General features: G+C 42.8%; 1 long non-coding RNA gene across 1 annotated transcript in view; it reads right to left on the bottom strand.

The window, feature by feature from the left end:
* Nucleotides 1-821: 821 nt before the first annotated feature.
* The window catches only part of LOC115351146, a 72,651-nt gene continuing 54,969 nt past the window's right edge, over nt 822-18,503 (bottom strand). The window contains exons 3-4 of the long non-coding RNA XR_003926709.1: nt 9,888-9,963; nt 822-901 (exon numbers count right to left, since the gene is read on the bottom strand). This is a non-coding gene — a long non-coding RNA (uncharacterized LOC115351146). The remainder of the gene's footprint in view (nt 902-9,887; nt 9,964-18,503) is intronic.

The following is an 18,503-nucleotide window of genomic DNA, read 5'->3' as shown; positions in this document are numbered from 1 at the left end:
AGGACATACAGGTGTCTGATCACATTTAAGTCTTGGCCGTCAGCTTATATGTTTTGTCTTTGGACTGGACCGCTGCCCTGTTCATTTTGAAACACCTTTTCCTTGTTGTCTGATGAAGTGTGACAGCTTCCAAAGCTTTAACTTATATGTGCTTTAAAACTATGCAATTAGGGTTAGCCAGAACATGGTAGAAGTCTCTGATTTCAGAAGTCAGAGACATTAGGAGAGCGTTTGCAAGCTAGACATGGTGGCTGCTAGTGTAGTTCAAATCTCAATGCAGAAGGTCTAAGAAGGAATATTTTCAACTCTGTAAGGTAATGAGTAAAAATGAATTTATTATTGTAATAAAGTTTATAGTCTTTGCATAAAGCTTGTGTGCGTATGAATTGTATAATAAGAACCATTTTATAATGGCTCATGACAACAGACAATATTTATTAGTGTGACAGCAGCTTATCAATCCAAACTTGTTTTATCTTTTTTGAATTAACTTAAGTCTTTCATTGAAAAAAAGATATTATAATGGTATCTCCCTTCTTAAGCAGCACTGCTGAGCATAAGAAGATCAATAATATTTGCCAGGCTTTAGGATTTATTGAGCTTTTAAGAAAGTTAATTTGTTTTGGGTTTTATCTGCCAGGAGAAAAACTTTCTGCATGCAGCTAAGCAGTGGTCACAAAGTGGAATACGCAGATTATAGCATTTTGGAGCAGGATGGACACTTGTTTTGAATCTAAATGATAAGTTAATTTGACCCTCAATCTGCTTGCTTTTCTAAAAATCAAAACTGTAGTTAATACAAGAGAAGCAATTTAATGCTTTATGTATCTGTTATGCTTCAGCTTCATAAAGGGAAACCTTGTGTCTTCAGCATGTTTAGTCCCTGTAGTCACTCTTCCGTCTATGAAGTGAAAATAAACAAAATATCAAGGGAAAGGCAAAACGTTGAATTGGTAGTTTAGTTCTTCTCTTACATTTCTGATATTAGCCACATCTGAAAGTACAGCAATTATTAGAAGACTGCTACCTTCCGAGACTAGAGTTAAATGCATTCACATTAACTATTAATTTCAGTATTTCCATACGCACAGATTTGAGAACACACAGAAATGTACACATGCTGAAGATACAAAACACCATTGTGAAGGTAATACCATTTGCTTTCTGAGCAAAGTGAATGTCGTATTTATAAATAAACATGGAGAAGCCAAGATACCAATCCATTTGCGGAAAAGAAAAGCCAAAAAAATATTTTAAAGAAATTTCTGGGTTTAAAATTTGCATATGTTTTCTGTAGGGAGTGTGCTTGAAAGAAAAGATAGTCCTGTGTGCAGGAAGAAGCTGAATGAATGATAAAAGGAGCACACCTAAGAAGTTACCAGCCCCAAAGCCCTCCAGACCAACTCCATCACATATTCATAGGGTCAGGGAGGTCAGCACGTTGGAAAGGTTTGCTGGTGATGCAGAGCTGCTCAGAGTAGTAGGGACAAAGGTAGACAGAGCAGCATTAGGAAGGACCTTAGGAAAATTAATGACAAGGAGGTAAGATACCAGATGAAGTGCGATATAGATAAATGTAAAAAGATGCACATGATGGCAAATGATTCACACATAAAATGCTGGCCTCTGAGCAGAACATAACCACTCAGTAGTGAGGCCTTGGGAAACAGCAGCTATTTCCTTAAAACCATCAGCTCAGTGTTTGGTAGAAGTCAAAAAAGCGAAGAAAATGAAACAAAATATCAGGTTAACAATGTTTTCAAGGGGAAAATTGGGAATTCCATACAAGAGAGATCCCTTGGATGTTACTGAACAGACAAGCCAGGACAGGCAGAGGAAATCCTTTGGGACGAAACTGGTGAAGGTGGGGTAAGGTAGCAGGAAGAAATATCACACAGACTTCTGCTTTTATGCTTCTCTAGGTATCTGCTTACGGGCCCTTTTGGGCTAGGTAGATATTTGCACTGAACCAGTATGACCATTTTCATGTTCTTATGGGACACAGGAGGGCTGCATTAAATTCCAGTTCATTCACAGAGACCAAGTATGTTCTTTGCCTGGTAACTTGATTTTAACCTTGAATAAATTTTCCCAGACACCTCAGTGAACATAAAGTTTGTGGCCTTTCATAAGGAGACTTATGGACCTATGAAAATTACTCCCACTGGCTTTCAATGAACTTTGCAGAAACAGGAACATTGTGAGCTTTTTAAACCAGGAGTCCTGGTCCTTTCATTCAGGTTGAGAGGCAGCCAGCACACCTATGGATGCTGGAAAACAATTATAACAATAATTATTTGTGGTTTGTACCAAAATTATTAGCCTTACTGTGGAAATTCAATCCAGTTAAAAGTTGGCTTCTGTTCATGCAACGTCTGAATTGCTCTGTCTTTCCTTGAACCCTACCCGACAAGCAGCACGCTTTGTAAAGGTTACTCAGCAGGGTATAGAGCAGTTTTATTCCAAATGCCTATAATGAAAGTGTGCGAGAGAAATGGTTGAGTCAGACACAGCTTGCCATTTGTCACTGCCTACCTGGGATTAAGCAAGTGACCTTATGATGAAAGCCCAATATTAGTAGATTATTTATGATGCTTCTCTGATATTGGAATAACACTCAACAAAAGCGAACGCTTAACTGTTGTGATATAAAGATGTATTTGTCCTCCTTTGCTCGACTGCAAAAAATTCCTATTGCACTTACACCTGATTAGCACCATTTCAGCTGTCAGTCCCTGCCTCAGTGACGTTGTAGGTGAACCCGATGGACTTTGGAGCCATGCTGCAGCTTCTTCTCAGCCCTGTCTCTGGCTCTGTTTCCTTCCGCTTCTGGCTGGAGCCTTTGGATTGAACTTGGCCCTGGTTCATTGCTTGCCATGTCAGGGGCTGTTAGACCCTGTTATCAACTCCTGTGGAACTGTGCCTGTGGGTTTCTTGTAGCCTTCCTTTAGGTACTGGAAGGCTACTATGACGTGTCCCCAGAGCCTTCTCTTCTCTCAGCCTGTCTTCCTAGGAGAGGTGCTCCAGCCCCATGTCATCTTCGTGGCCCTCTTCTGGACTTGCTCCAACAGGTCCATGTCCTTCTTATGTTGGGGGCCCCAGAGCTGAACACAGTACTCCAGGTGGGGTCTCACAAGAGTGGAGTAGAGGGGGAGAATTACCTCACTCAACCTGCTGGCCACGCTTCTTTCTTTTGATGCAGCCCAGGATATGGTTGGCTTTCTGGGCTGCAAATGCACATTGCTCGGTCATGTTGAGCTTCTTGTCAACCAATACCCCCACGTCTTTCTCCTCAGGGCTGCTCTCAATCCACTCATTGCCCAGCCTGTATTTGTGCTTCAGATTGCCGTGAACCATGTGCAGGACCTTGCACTTGACCTTGTTGAACTTCATGAGGTTCGCACAGGCCCACCTCTCAAGCCTGTCATGGTCCCTCTGGATGGCATCCCTTCCCTACAGCATGACAACCGCACCACACAGCTTGGTGTCATTGGCAAACTTGCTGAGGGTGCACTCAATCCCACTGTCCACGTTGCCAGCAAAGGTGTTAAATGGCATCGGTCCCAGTACTAACCCTGAGGAACACCACTTGTCACTGGTCTCCACTAGGACATTGAGCTGTTGACCGCAACCCTTTAAGTCTGACCATCCAGCCAATTCCTTGTCCACCAAGTGGTTCACCCGTCAAATCCATGTCTCTCCAATTTAGAGATAAGGATGTCGTGCGGGACAGTTCAAATGCTTTGCACAAGTCCAGGTAGATGATGTCCATTGTTCTTCTCTTATCCACCAACACTGTAACAACCCCATCATAGAAGGCCACCAGATTTGTCAGGAACGATTTGCCCTTGGTGAAGCCATGTTGGCTGTCACCAATCACCTCCCTATTTTCCATGTGCCTTAGCAGAGGTTCCAGGAGGATCTGCTCCATGATCTTGCAGGGCACAGAGGTGAGACTGACTGGCCTGTAGTTCCCCGGGTCTTCCTTTTTTCCCTTTTGAAAAAACAGGGGTTGTGTTTCTGCTTTTGCAGTCAGTGGGAACTTCTCCGGACTGCCACGACTTCTCAAATATAATGCATAGTGGTGTAGCCATTTCATCTGCCAGTTCCCTCAGGACCTGCAGATGCATCTCATCAGGTCCCATGGACTTGTGCACCTTCAGGTTCCTTAGATGGTCTCAAACCTGATCTTCTCCTACAGTGGGTGGTTCTTCATTGTCCCAGTCTCTGCCTTTGCTGTTTGCATCTTGAGTGGTGTGGCTGGAGCACTTGCCGGTGAAGACTGAGGCACAAAAGTCATTGAGTACCTTAGCTTTCTCCATGTCCCGGGTAACCAGGTCTCCTGTTTCCTTCCGGAGAGGGCACACATTTTCCCTAGTCTTCCTTTTACCACCGACGTGCCTATAGAAGCTTTTCTTGTTGCCCTTGACATCCCTGGACAGATTTCATTCTATCAGGGCTTTAGCTTTCCAAACCTGATCCCTGGCTACTTGGACAATTTCTCTGCATTTCTCCCAGGCTACCTGTCCTTGCTTCCACCCTCTGTAGGCTTCTTTTTTGTGTTTGAGTTTGTCCAGGAGCTCCTTGTTCATCCATGCAGGCCTCTTGGTGTTTTTGCCTGACTTCCTCTTTGTTGGGATGCATCGCTCCTGAGCTTGGAGGAGGTGATCCTTGAATATTAACCAGCTTTCTTGGGCCCCTTGTCCCTCCAGGGCTGTATCCCATGGTACTCTACCAAGCAGATTCCTGAAGAGGCCAAAGTCTGCTCTCCTGAAGTCCAGGGCAGTGAGCTTGCTGTGCGCCCTCCTCACTGCCCTGAAGATCTTGAACTCCACCATTTCATGGTCACTGCAGCCAAGGCTGCCCTTGAGCTTCACATTCCCCATCAGCCCCTCCTTGTTGGTGAGAACAAGGTCCAGCATAGCACCTCTCCTCATTGGCTCCTCTGTCACTTGGAGAAGGAGGTTACCATCAACGCATTCCAGGAACCTCCTGGGTTGCTTATGCCCTGCCGTGTTGTCCCTCCAATAGATATCAGGGTGGTTGAAGTCCCCCATGAGGACCAGGGCTTGTGAACGTGAGGCTGCTCCTCTCTGTCTATAGAGGGCCTCATCTGCTCAGTCTTCCTAGTCAGGTGGCCTGTACATAATGTCACCTGTCTCTGCCCTCCCTTTGATCCTGACCCATAAGCTCTCATTCGGCTCCTCATCCATCCCCAGGCAGAGCTCCATGCGCTCCAGCAGGTCACTGACATAGAGGGTGGGTGACACCCCCTCCTCGTCTCCCCTGCCTGTCCTTCTAAAGAGCCTGTATCCTTCCATTCCAACACTCCAGTCATAGGAGCCATCCCACCATGTCTCCATGATGCCAATGAGATCACAGGCCTGCAGGTGTGCGCACAGCTCGAACACCTCTTGTTTATTCCCCATGCTACGTGCGTTTGCACAGGGGCATTTCAGTTGGGCCCCGATGAAGCTGACTTTCTGGCTGGAGGGGCTGGAATTCCTTTGTGCTGCTCTTCAGGTGCTCTCCTGCTGTCCTGTGGTCCCTCTCCAGGCTCTGGGCATCTACTGCTGGCACTGGCATCAAACTGGTAGGAGCGGGATGGATTGAGGTTCCCCTCCCCTGGCAACTTTAGTTTAAAGCCCTCTTCACCAGCTTGGCAAGCCTATGACCAAAGATGCTCATCCCCTTCTCTGACAGATGGACCCCATCCCATCAGCCCCCAGTAGACCAGGTTTCTCAAAGTGAGTCCCACGGTCTAAGTAGCTGAACCCCTGACTGTGGCACCAGTCCCGTAACCATTTGTTGATTCCCCAGGTTCGACTGGCCCTTTCAAAATCCTTCCCTTTGACCGGGAGGATTGAGGAAAAAACTACCTGTGCTCCAGAGTCCCCTGCCGCTGCTCCCAGGGCCCTGTAATCCTTCTTGGTACTCCTCAGGCCGCTCCCGGCTGTATCACTGGTGCCCATATGAAACAACAGCATGAAATGATGCTCACCTTCCTCCTTCAGTCCACACTCTTCTATTCACCAAACATTAAGTATGCTGTTTTAAAAGGTTTTTGCTTTTGAGCTCCTCAAGTGAAGATGACAAAGGGACTCGATTAGAAAGTTTGATCCCTTTATTCAACTGTGTAATTTGGCCTAATAAGGAATTAAATGTAGGTGTCAGCTGTACCTACAAGCGTTGCTTTCCTGCATCCTTTGACCATTACAATGGTAATACTGTCCCCTAACATTAAGGTGTTCTGTTTGAACTTTCCGGCTGCCACACCTGAAAGCCAGCAATGACCAGGGCACTTGTGAAAGCTGATATTTATGTTGTTAAGGGAGTCTATAAGAAACTAGGACTGCGGATTATTCTATTCCAAACAGCTAGAATACAATAATCTAGAAGAACAGCACCACTACCTAACATGAAAAAATAAACTCTCAGAAAGTCCTGACTGAATAAAGCCTTGAGCAACCTGGTCTGACCTTGTAGCTGATCTTGCTTTAAGCAGGAGGCTGGACTAGAGACCTCCTGAGGTCCTTTCCAACCTGAATGATCCTATGATTCAGTGAAAGTGAATCTCTCCCAAATCCAAAAGAAAGCACTGCGCAAGGCAGCTCCTTAATGGATATTTACTTTTGGAGGCAACAGATAATTTCTTCTTCTGGAAATCCAAACAAAAATATTTTTTTGTGGCAAAATATTTTATTCACTGATATACTCCAGCCATCCATTTACTTGATTTTTCCATTCTGAAAGAAATCCAGATGCCAATTGTACAGAGCACAAAGAAAAAGCAGGAAGGAATATTAAAAGAAGCTAAATAATGTTTTTATCACTTCATAACATCTAAAGGCTACTTACTGCCCAAATGACATAGTATTTATGACATCTGAGAACTTATTTAGTATCTTCATGCTTGTAACAAAGATGGAAAGATGCTGTAAGTTAGACAAATGCGCTTGTATTGCTTGAGAGATGTACCTTATGGATTCTTAGAAAGAAAGGGCTGATGGGCTTTTTGAACTGTGGCTCATGGACTGTTTTTACATTTCCGTGATTTAGCCTTGTCTGAATGCTTCAGGGCTTAGTCTCTACTGGAGTCTTCCCTAGAAACTGATTATCTTAGGCTACCTATTTCAAGGTTTCTTGTCTCTTCCTTTGGATATAAAGGAAAGAAACAGAGGGAAAGAATAACTTAGGAAGTGGTCTAAGTGTCAAATTTTAAATTGTTGCTATGTCATATGCTATCTCTAAGAAGAGGGTATAATAAACTAGAAAATATGAGTTTGGCAAGATCCATGTATAATGAATATTTTATACAGTGAATACTGCTTTCAGTGCATAATTTAGATAGTTTGAAAGAAGTCTTGCATCTGTTGTGATATCTCCACCTCCAGAAAAACCCAGAATCCTTCATCCATAGCACCCAATGGGCTCTTGCCTCAGATCATTAAGGCTTTAAAAAAGAAGATGAGAAAACTCCAGTGCAAAGAACCAGGGAGAAAGGAAGAAACCTGATTCAGAGACTTTCAGGCATAGGCAAGTTGACAAGTTGAAAAAAGATCTCCCATCTCCCTTCATAAGACTGACTTCCACCGGAGGAGGATCAGGAGGTGAGCTTGGCAAGGCAGGGTAATTCCAGAAAAACAAAAGCACAGATGGGTAACTTTAAAAATTCACCAGGGACATCAAGCCTAAGAGAGTGAAGGTTGTTAGTTGTTCCCAACCATCTGAAACACCCAAAAAAAGAAGCAAAAACACACTATGTTTTGTTATTTTTCTTTAGTGATTTTGTTTTGAGTAGTGTTAATTGAGAATGTAACCCTTTGCCATAATACAATAAGATTTCTTGCATCCATTAAAGCCAGTTGATTAATCTTAGAGGATTTTGATAATTTAATAGACCACACCAGCAGTATGTTATGTGCTTGGCAGACATATCCTTTGAGTACCTGTAATTCCCCCAAAATTCAGGGATTAGAGTGTATTTTTCATCAGTGTGCAAGGATTGTCTTAGAGGCTAGTAACATTGGCTACCAGGACAGAGAGAAATATATCTGTGGGTTAATATATCTAAAGGGCTAGAAACAATCCATCAGACAGGGTAATCCCATATTGTGGAAATATGAACCTTGCTGTGGGAGGAAAACAGGAATATACTTTAGAGAAGAGAAAGAGATTATATGGACAGTGGAAGAATGTACACTTGCAGCAGCCTTGGCAATTGAATGTTATCTCTTGAAAAAAATGCCTAGGATCCCAGTTTACAGCTTTTCAAGTTATTCTAAGCTCTTGAACAGGAATATAATTATTAAAAAATAATTTTTCAAAAAAGCTGTAAAAAGTTAGCATTTTCTATTATAGAGTGTAGGGAACTACAGAAAAGAAAGTCTTGTGATGGAGGTAGTGATCAGTGTGAAAAAATGTCCATGTTCTATAGATATCCTCCAGTCACTGCACCAATTCTTTCACCATAACTGTCTAAAGGTAACTCAAAACTAGACAGAGCACAGCCATTTGAATACTCTTTGAGTATAGTCAATGGCTTGAAGTGGTACCAGCCCACCAGAAGGCGTGGTATCATGGGCTAAAGAAAGTTAATAGACAATGAAGAAGGAACATTTGTGGGCTGGGAAATTACTCAATGTTTTGATCTTAGGAAGAGAAAGATTAGAGAGATTAATTTCAAGCACATTTTGTAAAACAGCAACAAGTCCTCTCTGGCTGTCAGAGTCACCCAGCCTGGAAGAAACTAGGCAGTTTTGTGTTCACAAGGAGATGGGACAACCCCGGCTTCTGATCCTCTACTTGAAGTATCAGCCCCTTTCAGTCTTGACTCCAAAATCCCTAGCAGCATGCTAACCTATGGTCTCTCCTTGCTCTTGGTGACATCCATGGCTGAACCCTTACTGATTTGAGAGCCAAATTTTGCTTCTAGTTTTCAAGAGTAGCTATGATGCTTTTATTACTGCGTACATAACATTTACTGTGAAAAAAACAACCTTTATAGGTAAAATCAAAACTACTAATAAATATTTCATAGCAAGCAATACAAATCTGACTACTTTTTATCACAGTTATACCATGCAGAAAATCCCAAAACAAACCAACAAATGCATGTTTGCATGTTTAACCACAACACCCTTTTCTCATGAAATATTCATTCACAACATACACTGTCCAGGAGAAATAATATATGTTAGGGGCCTGTTAAAGGTTTATTAAGTCAACTGATAGCACATTATAGCAATATGACACAGTTTATCATAAAAATCTTTCATACTTTTTGATCTTTCATAAGTTGCACCAGGGGAGGTTTAGATCGGATGTTAGCAAAAGTTTCTACACTGAAAGTATTATCAAGCGTTGGACCAGGCTGCCCAGGGAAGTGATTGAGTCACCATCCCTGGACGTATTTAAAAGACATGTAGACATCACACTTAGGAACATGGTTTAGTGGTGGACTTGGCAGTGTTAGGTTTACAATTGGACTCAATGATCTTAAGCATCTTTTCTAACATAAATGATTCTATGATTTTAATATTACAGAGTATTGAGTGTACCTGTTACTGTGAATGGGGCCATGAATGTAAACTATAACCTACCACATGATCTGTGCTTCCAGTCCGAGCAGGGTTTTTTTAAAGTTATGAAATAAAGTTTAATCAAAATTTCACAAGGATCTTCAATGATTAACCTGCAGCTCAAGTACAGCACATAAACAATATCTGGCAATTACTTGCAATACTTTTGTGAGAGTCACAATCTGTTTTGACAATCTGAGAACAGCAAACGGAGAAATTCATCAAACAGGGAGAAATACTTGTAAATACGTGGAAGAGAACTGAGAGAGAAAGCAGTAGTATGCTCATAGTCTAACAGGCACATACCTGGAGATGAGGTATCGTTCTCCTTTCAGTGTTTCTTTTTGATGACTATGAGGGACATGAATTGGTGAGGACTGAGCTACAAACAGAAAAGGAAGGAGTGTTTGCGGGGTTTGTTCCAAAACAGTGAAGTTCAGGTTTCACAGAGGCACTGGTACCCACAGTGCTGCCTTTACCTGAGTTTCAGGTAATGTATAGCTGATTCAGGCATAATTTAACACCTATTGTAGAAGGAGAAGCAGCCTGGTAATTCAGAGAAAGATGATGAGATGCCTTAAGCAAGAAAACTGACTGCTGCAGCCAGCCCCTGGACCTGCTCCTGCCTGGCGCACGCAGAGGGATCACCCATGGGCACTCTTCCCCAGACACTCCTTCTCTGCATACAGCTTTTAACATTCACCTGCAAAGTAAGGGCTCTTCTGACAGGCTTCTCATGCACCTAAATAGGGAATACACTTTCAGCCGCGGAAAGAGATTGACCATCACCCTTTTTAATGCTCCGATGTCATGCCACAGAGATCTGCCTCATTTTTAGAGCTGAAGTGTACTGAAAATATAGTAAGCCTATCTCAGCTTCACAACAGAGACTGACATCATACTTGAAGTTGCTCAGCATCCCCATTCACCAGCTCCTTTCCTCCCTGTCACATGAAGCAAGTGAAGCAAGGCTCCTGATTTCTCTGTAGCCCCCCTCCTGTCTACCCCATGGAGCCAACATGGCCAAGGCTATGCCATCAGCTGGGCACTATTGTCCTTCCTCCTTTCCCCTAACTTAATAAAATCCCTGTTCATGAGGTCTCATAATATCTCTATGTGGTCTCAAGTCCAGAATGATGTAAAATGTTTCAAAGATGCAATAGGGCCACTGCAGCATTTTGCATCCTCCTGGTGCCTCCTAAGGTAGTAGCAAAGAAGTGCTGCAAATCCCTGGCTATTCAGTAAGTCAATCAAAGCCAGAGGTGGAGGGGTTGTTTTTGGGGTGGGGTGTACAACCTGGGGAAGGATTTGGCTAAAATGGGCACCTAGATGTGCCCAGCTCAGACAATCATTTGTTTTGTGCTCAGATCATTGATGTGTGGGTTCTTGAGTACTTTGCTTCTCTTCTCTTGCCATTCAAATCTCACCATCCTCCCTGGTTCCCAGGCAAATTACGGTGCTAACAATGTTAATCACAAAATACTGAGGTCAGATCATGTAACTGAAGAAAAACGGAGACGAGCAAGAACAGCTTGCTCAAGCAATAGTGACATGGAAACAAGAATTTTAAAAGTCTTAATCTCAGATGCAGCAATCAGGCAATACCAGCTCTCCCACAGCTTCTTTCCCTGATCCTGAACTAGGACTGAAAAAACTTTCAGCAGTCATTTACTCTGGATGTTGTGATATTATACTGGCCAAGCTAAGTGCTGTCAGCCCACATTTCAGAAACCTGACAGTAGAAACACTGAGTCATGAATCCTGTAGCTAAACTAGTGTTACATGAATACATGGGGACTCAAGCTGAACTCTGTATTTTCATTGAGGCGTAAGACTGTTTTGTACACTTGTTTGATATTTCCATCTATTTAATATGTTTTCTTGGACTGATTCCATGGCATTTTTCTGAAATATCTGTCTATAACCAAAAAAGAAAGGATTCATAGTTCATAAGTCCCTGACTGGAGCACCATCTTTAAACTGTAAAGTAAGTTTATCTGACTGAAAACTGGAAGAATGAAGCCATTAATGGTAGTTTTACCCCTCTGAGATTAGACTTGTCTTTAAGCCTCTTATCCTTACTTTTACTTCTTTTCCGAGCATGAACCTCACACAGGAGAAATCTGGGAATGACTTCATAAGCTGCTTCCATGAATTCTGGAGATGAGGAAACACTTTTTTTTGATAGACAAAAGAATGAGGCTTTAACTTTCATTGTTTATGACGCATCCCAGAAGCCCCTCTGCAGAGTTTATCCCACCTATATTTGGTAAGACATGAGCCAAATCTATTGCTAGAGACGTAAGAGTGAATGATGCTGGAAGCAGGGTTCATCTGAACATCGCCACATAAAAACCTCCAGGCTGACCACTGTGCTGTGTGCTGGGACACAGGGGCTGCCTGTGCGTCAATCATCCCCTGCCAGGTATGCCTGTCACCAGAGCAGTGATCTGCACCCCCAGGGATGCAAGTGGGGAGTGGACTCCCAGTGTAATCCAGGTGAGCTTCACATATGTACCCAGCTTCACTGGGACAAACTGATGCCTCTTTCCCAGCACTTCATAGCTCCCCTTTACAGAAAAGTGAAGTAAAATTGAAATTTGCTTGAGCTCCAAAAGCTTTGGAAACTGTAAAATACATTTTAAAATTGGGGGGGGGGGGGGGGGGGGGGGAGCTCTAAGTCAAAATAACAAATGAACCCTTAAAAAATACTGTGTCTGAAAGCTTGTGCATATTTCATGGAAGTGGTTACTTTACAGCGCTCATCCCTCAAACTTCTGACACCCAGACAACATGTATTGCATCAGTTAAAGGATAATATTGCAAAAGTTAGCACAGCTGTAGCTGCTTCCAGACCACAGGTAGAAGCCACCAAGGCCAGGACAATCCTGTCTGAGCTTTGCACACTTCCATCTGGCCCTGAAACCAGAGACTTACCTCCCTAGGCTTCTCCTATAGTCAAAGGAGAGAGAAAGGCATCTTTGAGGGACCAACCCGTGCTTGTTGGCACCATTTGTTTTAGATTTCTGTTAGCAAGCTGTATAGTGCTTGCTGTCAGAGTGTGACTGGGAAAGGAGCAGGAGATGAGTGCTGAGGTCTGTGGCAGCACAGTCATGGGATCCCCTCAGCTGTCATACTCCACCGCAGTAAGAGACAATGCAAGACCATAAATATTTCAATGAGCTTGTTTACAACCCAGAATGTTTGAAGATATTTCCAAGAAGATGATTAAATCTGTCTGGCTTATTGTCATTCTTACACCCTTTCATTGCTCCCATGTGATTAACTATTGGTCCAGAACCAGCACCAGCATTTCAAACCCCACTGAAAGGCATTTCCCATCCATAGTATGACCTGTTGTATTGGTATCTTTCCTGCTAGTCTTTAGTGTTACCAAAGCGACATATATTTCACATGAGCTTAATAATGCCTGGAAAAACGGGCATTATTCCTTAAGGCACTTGCTTTGTTTATCACCAATCCCTGTTACTGGGGGCACTTGCTCTGTTTATCACCATTCCTTAAAAAATACAAATACAGAAAGCCACAGGCTTGACCACAATAGTCAAAGGTGCTTTGTTTGAACTCCCATACACAGAATGAGACTTTTAAAAACAGAAGCTAAGTGGTTAAAATGAACTCTTGAAAAAGCTTTTGGAAATATTGAGCATAAAAGAGAAAAGTATTCAGCTAAAGTGCTGGTTCACTCAAAGAATGCTCTTTCCTCTAGTTTACTTATTTTTTGATTCAGACAGCACAGGATGAGTTGGAGCTGGCTTTTCTTCAAAGATAATATGTCCGTAAATCTGTGTGCTTTGTCCCAGTGAGATATTGCATAGGAGAGATATTTTTAAATCAACATTTTAAAGGTGAACTTCACAACAGTGACACACCTGTAGGCATTTGTGTTGCATGAGTAATAGCGAAAAAAGACTAACAGGTTGTTATAGCAACAAGTATTAAATGATGACTTCAAGAGGGGAATTGAGTGACATCAGAATAGCACCGTGAAAACAGCCGCCTTGGCTGTGAGGCTCGTTTTGCAGGACAGGTTGAACACTTTGCTTTTCTCCCAGCCCCTGCAGCTCAAAGGAGCCGTGAGCGCAGGGGAGACCTGAACTCGTGTCTCCTGCTCAGCACAGGGATGAGCACAAGCAGCTGGATGAGCAAGGTTGTGAGCGCCATGGGTTTGGAGGATGTTCCCTTGTCTATCTCACAGATCTCTGAGCATTTCCAAGAAGAAGGAATTTTTTTTTCCCTGAATTTTGCTTGCTGTTACTCCTCCCAATTTCTCCCCAGATGTCAGACCAGCTCCTTGACTCAAAGTTTCTGTGTCCCTCAAGCTTCTGTGCAGAGGGTTTCTGCCTTCAGACCTTAGCATGGTGTCACACTAAGCCTTCCAGCCCCCAAGGAAAAAGGAGGTCTGCGAAGAGCAGAAAACAGGCGGCATGAATGGGCTGGGGCTGGGATAGTTGTGGTGCTCATGGAAGGAGTAGCTGTTATTCTGAGTGGTATCTGAGGAGTCACTGACCATTTCCATCCCCATAAGAGTTTCTTCAGAAGCAGATTCAATCCCCTTTCAGGTCCCTTCTCTTGCTCCTGTTAGCTGAGAGGCTCAAGAGTTACTGGTTGGGGTTTTTTTAGAAATTTACTTTTTTTTTCATCCAGTCTTCAATGCATTCTTTCATCCTGGAGGCTTAAATAGGCACAGAGGGATGTCTTCTTGTCCCTGTTATTTCTTGCTAGCAGTAGGGTTGGATGAGGCTACCTACCTTACATCTCTTCCCCCAAACAGATGAGGAACTAAGGATTCAAGGACTTGGTAGGTGGATACAGAAGCTTATCTCCAATTTTCCTCTTCCCTGCTCTCTTCAGCTCCCTTAGCTAACCCACAGCTTTCTCTCTTCTGGAGACAATTTCCATTTCTCTGTGGGTTTAGTGCCTCTTTTTGATTACCTGCTTGCTTATAGGCAAAGGGAAGGTGAATAAGAGCTTGGCACTCCAGATGGTAGGGAAACACAGGTGTAAAGAACATCATAGAGTCTAATACCAAAAAAAAGGCGCTTTAGATACCAACACATTACTTACAAAAGCCAAAGAATATTTCTACAATAGCAATTTCCTTCTCTGAAGAACCTGATTTGTAGAAATGAGCTTAAAAATATAGATTAACTTTTCCATAACTTCAGGATGCTTTTCCAGAAAGGCTCCTTCCAGGCTTTGCGACACCATGGCCTCTCTGGCCCTGAGATGTCACCTGCTGGATACAAGTGATCGGGAGATCACACACACGCTGATCTGATATGTGTGGCAAATGGGAACAGAGTGAGATGTTGCAAGACATCACTCACAGTACGTGAGACAGAAATAATGGCAGAGGGGGTGAATGAGGAGGGCCAGGTAATTTAGTCTCATGTATAATGCATGAAACTTGGTGAATCTGCAAATTTATTGCTGAGGACAGGCACAAATTGCAATGCAAAAGCAGACAGCGCCAGCCAGTGACTGCTTGGGTGCTGCAAAAGCATCTAAGGGCATGCGGCAGACCTTTTTGCTGGTTTTGCGCTTGGCTAGAAAGATTGAACTCATTGCAGAGTTTCTGCTACTGATGCAATGAAAGAAAAACACCAAAGGCTTTCTGGATTAGCTGCTTTTAGCAACTGAGAAGAGACTCCAGTCCTCCAGGCTTTTTTCCTTACCAGAAAAACAGGACATTTTAATCAAGAGACTAAATATTAAGAAGGTAAGTACTCACAACTGATAGTATTTTGAACAGTAACCAAAATGCCCACAAACTCTCCAGATATCAAAGACACTGCATGAGTCATTAATGAGTGCTGTAAAGGAGTTTTTATCTGTGACAGGATCAGAAAGTTACATCCCACCACATGGTGTACTCAGTTGTTTTTTAATGACTCAGCCTGCTCTGACTTCAGGAAACCATGGTGTTGAATCTCAATTTACAACCCAGCAATGGTTAATGAACCTCAACAGAGGAGACGGAGGTGACTAATTATTTGCACATTTGGACATTTGAGAAAAAAGAGGAAGACTAGGAATGTCTTAAAAAGATGCAGGGGGGGAAAGAAAAGACTCATTAGCATGCCAAGGCATTTAATTTAATTGCATGGTTAACGGATTTCTTTGTAAAGAAAACAAATACCTGCTCTGGCTTCCCTTCTCCCTACATCTCTGAAGGAGCTAGCCTGAGGAGAGAGAGAGATGCTGTGTCCTTGGACACCTGCCCTTTACCTACAGACACAATATACATGCAAAAAAAATGCAAACAATAGATGTCCCAAATATTTTTTGACTTGTAAACAGCAAATAGCCCTGATCCAGTACCAGTCATAAGAGTCTGAAAGCAATTCAGAAGTTAGCATCAGCCATAGTGCTTCAAATCTTGCCTAAGAAGTTAAGGATAGAAGACAAAACTGATTTGAAATCTCCTTTCAAGTCATGCACTCTTGGTAGGACAGATCAGCTCAAAAACATACCAGCATCTTTCTGATGGAAGCTCCTTTCTAAATCTAAGAAAAAAAATCCAAGTTCTTGATTCAGCTGTTAGTTTTCCTGAGCCTGAGGGGCTTTTGTCTCCCTTCTGCCCATGGGAAGCCTTGAGTAAACCCCTCAAACTCTCTGATTAGTCAGTGCTGGTCACAGCTTCACAGCTGTGCAGCTTCCCTGCTCTACCTTCCACCCCCCCTGCCCAGAGGCTGGGGTGACCTCTGGTCCTGCACAAAGACATATGAAAGGAGAGCTTTTCATCTCACCAAGAAAAGAACGGATTTCAGCTTGATCATACAGTTGCATAGAAAAAGGAAGGAAAAGTCTGGGATATGACCAAGGAATTATGCTTCAGAAGTAGTAAGACTATAAAATTCAAGCATATATTCAAAGTAAGAGACAACTTACATATATGATAAGTGCGTGTAGACATACATATACACACACACAGAGCATATATAGATACATATATGTATATATAACACATCTTCAAAACAAGGGTGGCCTCATAACCGAATGTCTATGATCTAGTAGTATATACTCCCTTGGAGAGAAACAGTCACTGACAGGGTGTGATTTATCTCATTCTCAACTAAATGTCTACAACAGGGCAACTGAATTGCATCGTAAAAGTGCCTAATTTTCTCCATTGACCATTACGGGAGCCTAAAGGGACTAGCTGTTTGCCTTTACAAATCTCAAAAAAGGTGCTGAAAACAGAAATACATCAATGTCTGTTGAATTAATACTTAGCTGGAAGAAATGCTTTCAGAAGAGGCCCGTGTTTGGTATAACAGACAGCAATGCAAAGCAGCATTTCTTATTTAGAGAACTCCTACTAAGAATAAAGAAATCTGAGCTCATAGAGAAGTCTAGTCCGTAAGTAATTCATCTTTCTGTAGAAAAATTACTTACTATTCACAAACAATCTGATATGAATAATACAAACACTTTTCCCAAAATGTTGTGGTTTAATACGTGTTATACCTTCAGGAAGAATAGAAGTTGTGAGGGAGGAAGGTGGTTGTTTGACCTTCAACAATGATAACTCAGAAGTACCAAGCAGATTTAAAGAAATGACCGTACCTCTGGAAAAGACCCAATCTAATCTTCCACAAATTTAAACGTAATACCAATTTCCATTAAAATGTAAGGCTATCTGTTTCTGATGCCACAATAGGGAACAAAACCACACATTTTTCTAATAGAGTTGCTACGACAAACTGAAATAAACTCTCTAATTATAAATAAATGTGCATGCATATTGTACACTGAGCTTTATCTCACCAAATATTAACCGTACAGTCGGGCATCTAGTCTGCATTAGGCAGTCAGTTTGAAGTCAGTCTTTCTCACGTCTCTCTAGATGACCTTAGCAGATGCAGACCATCCCCAAAGTCTAACCTGAGAGCACCTTGCCTGTCCTAGCTACCCATTACAGAATACATAAGCACTACCAGAAGGTGCCTCTTTTTCTACAGTGATTTCAGATGATACCTAGACAAATTTATTTCAGTTGCCTCAGTGAGATGATCTGGGTTGAACTCCACTTTACATTGCATGGTGAGGGAACATCCCAGGGGAAGAAATCTTGCAAAATCCTCAAGGAAAGCTCCATAACAGAAGAATACAAAAAATGGTCTGAAATTCAGACCTTCAACCTGGTGTACGCCATGAGGAAATGCAGTGATGTCATGTGTCCACCTGGTCTGCAAAGGGAAAGGAAGGATCCCTCTCTATGCTGTACATGACCTAGCCAGTCCTGGGAGAGATGTGAAGCCTGGCATGGTCTCCACTGACCTGTACATCCAAACTGAGCCAAACCCAGACTGTTGTGAAACCCACCTGCTGCAGAACAAAACACTAATCAGGCTGTGGGCACCCAACGTCGTGATCCTCCCAACATCCTCACATAACGTGATCGCAAGGACAGGCTGGACCCACACAGAGATCTTAGGCACTGCAAGTTGCTGGCCTGATACAATGCAGGTAAATGCAGCTAGCCTCAGAAATGCCTTCCAAATACTTTAGACACAGCCAGAGATGATTGGATGCTGCAGCCGGCAGAACTTCAGCTTGGGAAAAATTAACTCACTTGATTGCAGATCTGAGTCACATTTACCTGCAAATCTGCCTTCAGTGAGTCACATGTACACATTTTCCATCATGAAAAGGAAACCACATCTGCTTCTTATTGCATCCACAAGACTTTCTGCTCTTCTCATGGTATTTCCTCCTGTTCCTGCTCAGGGTCCCTCCAGTTTCCCATTATCTTCTTCCCTGGCCTTACTCCATGCAGTTTTTCCCAGCTGCTCACTGTCCTGACATCCTCCTGCCCTCCCAAACTCTTCTCCTTATCTCACATTTTCCAGCTCTGTCGTCGTCCTGTTTTGATTTTCCATATCTTCCTCCCAC

The sequence above is a fragment of the Aquila chrysaetos genome, chromosome 15 (genome assembly GCF_900496995.4).
Source record: "Aquila chrysaetos chrysaetos chromosome 15, bAquChr1.4, whole genome shotgun sequence".
NCBI lineage: Eukaryota > Metazoa > Chordata > Aves > Accipitriformes > Accipitridae > Aquila > Aquila chrysaetos.
This window is presented reverse-complemented; position numbering and strand designations above follow the sequence as displayed.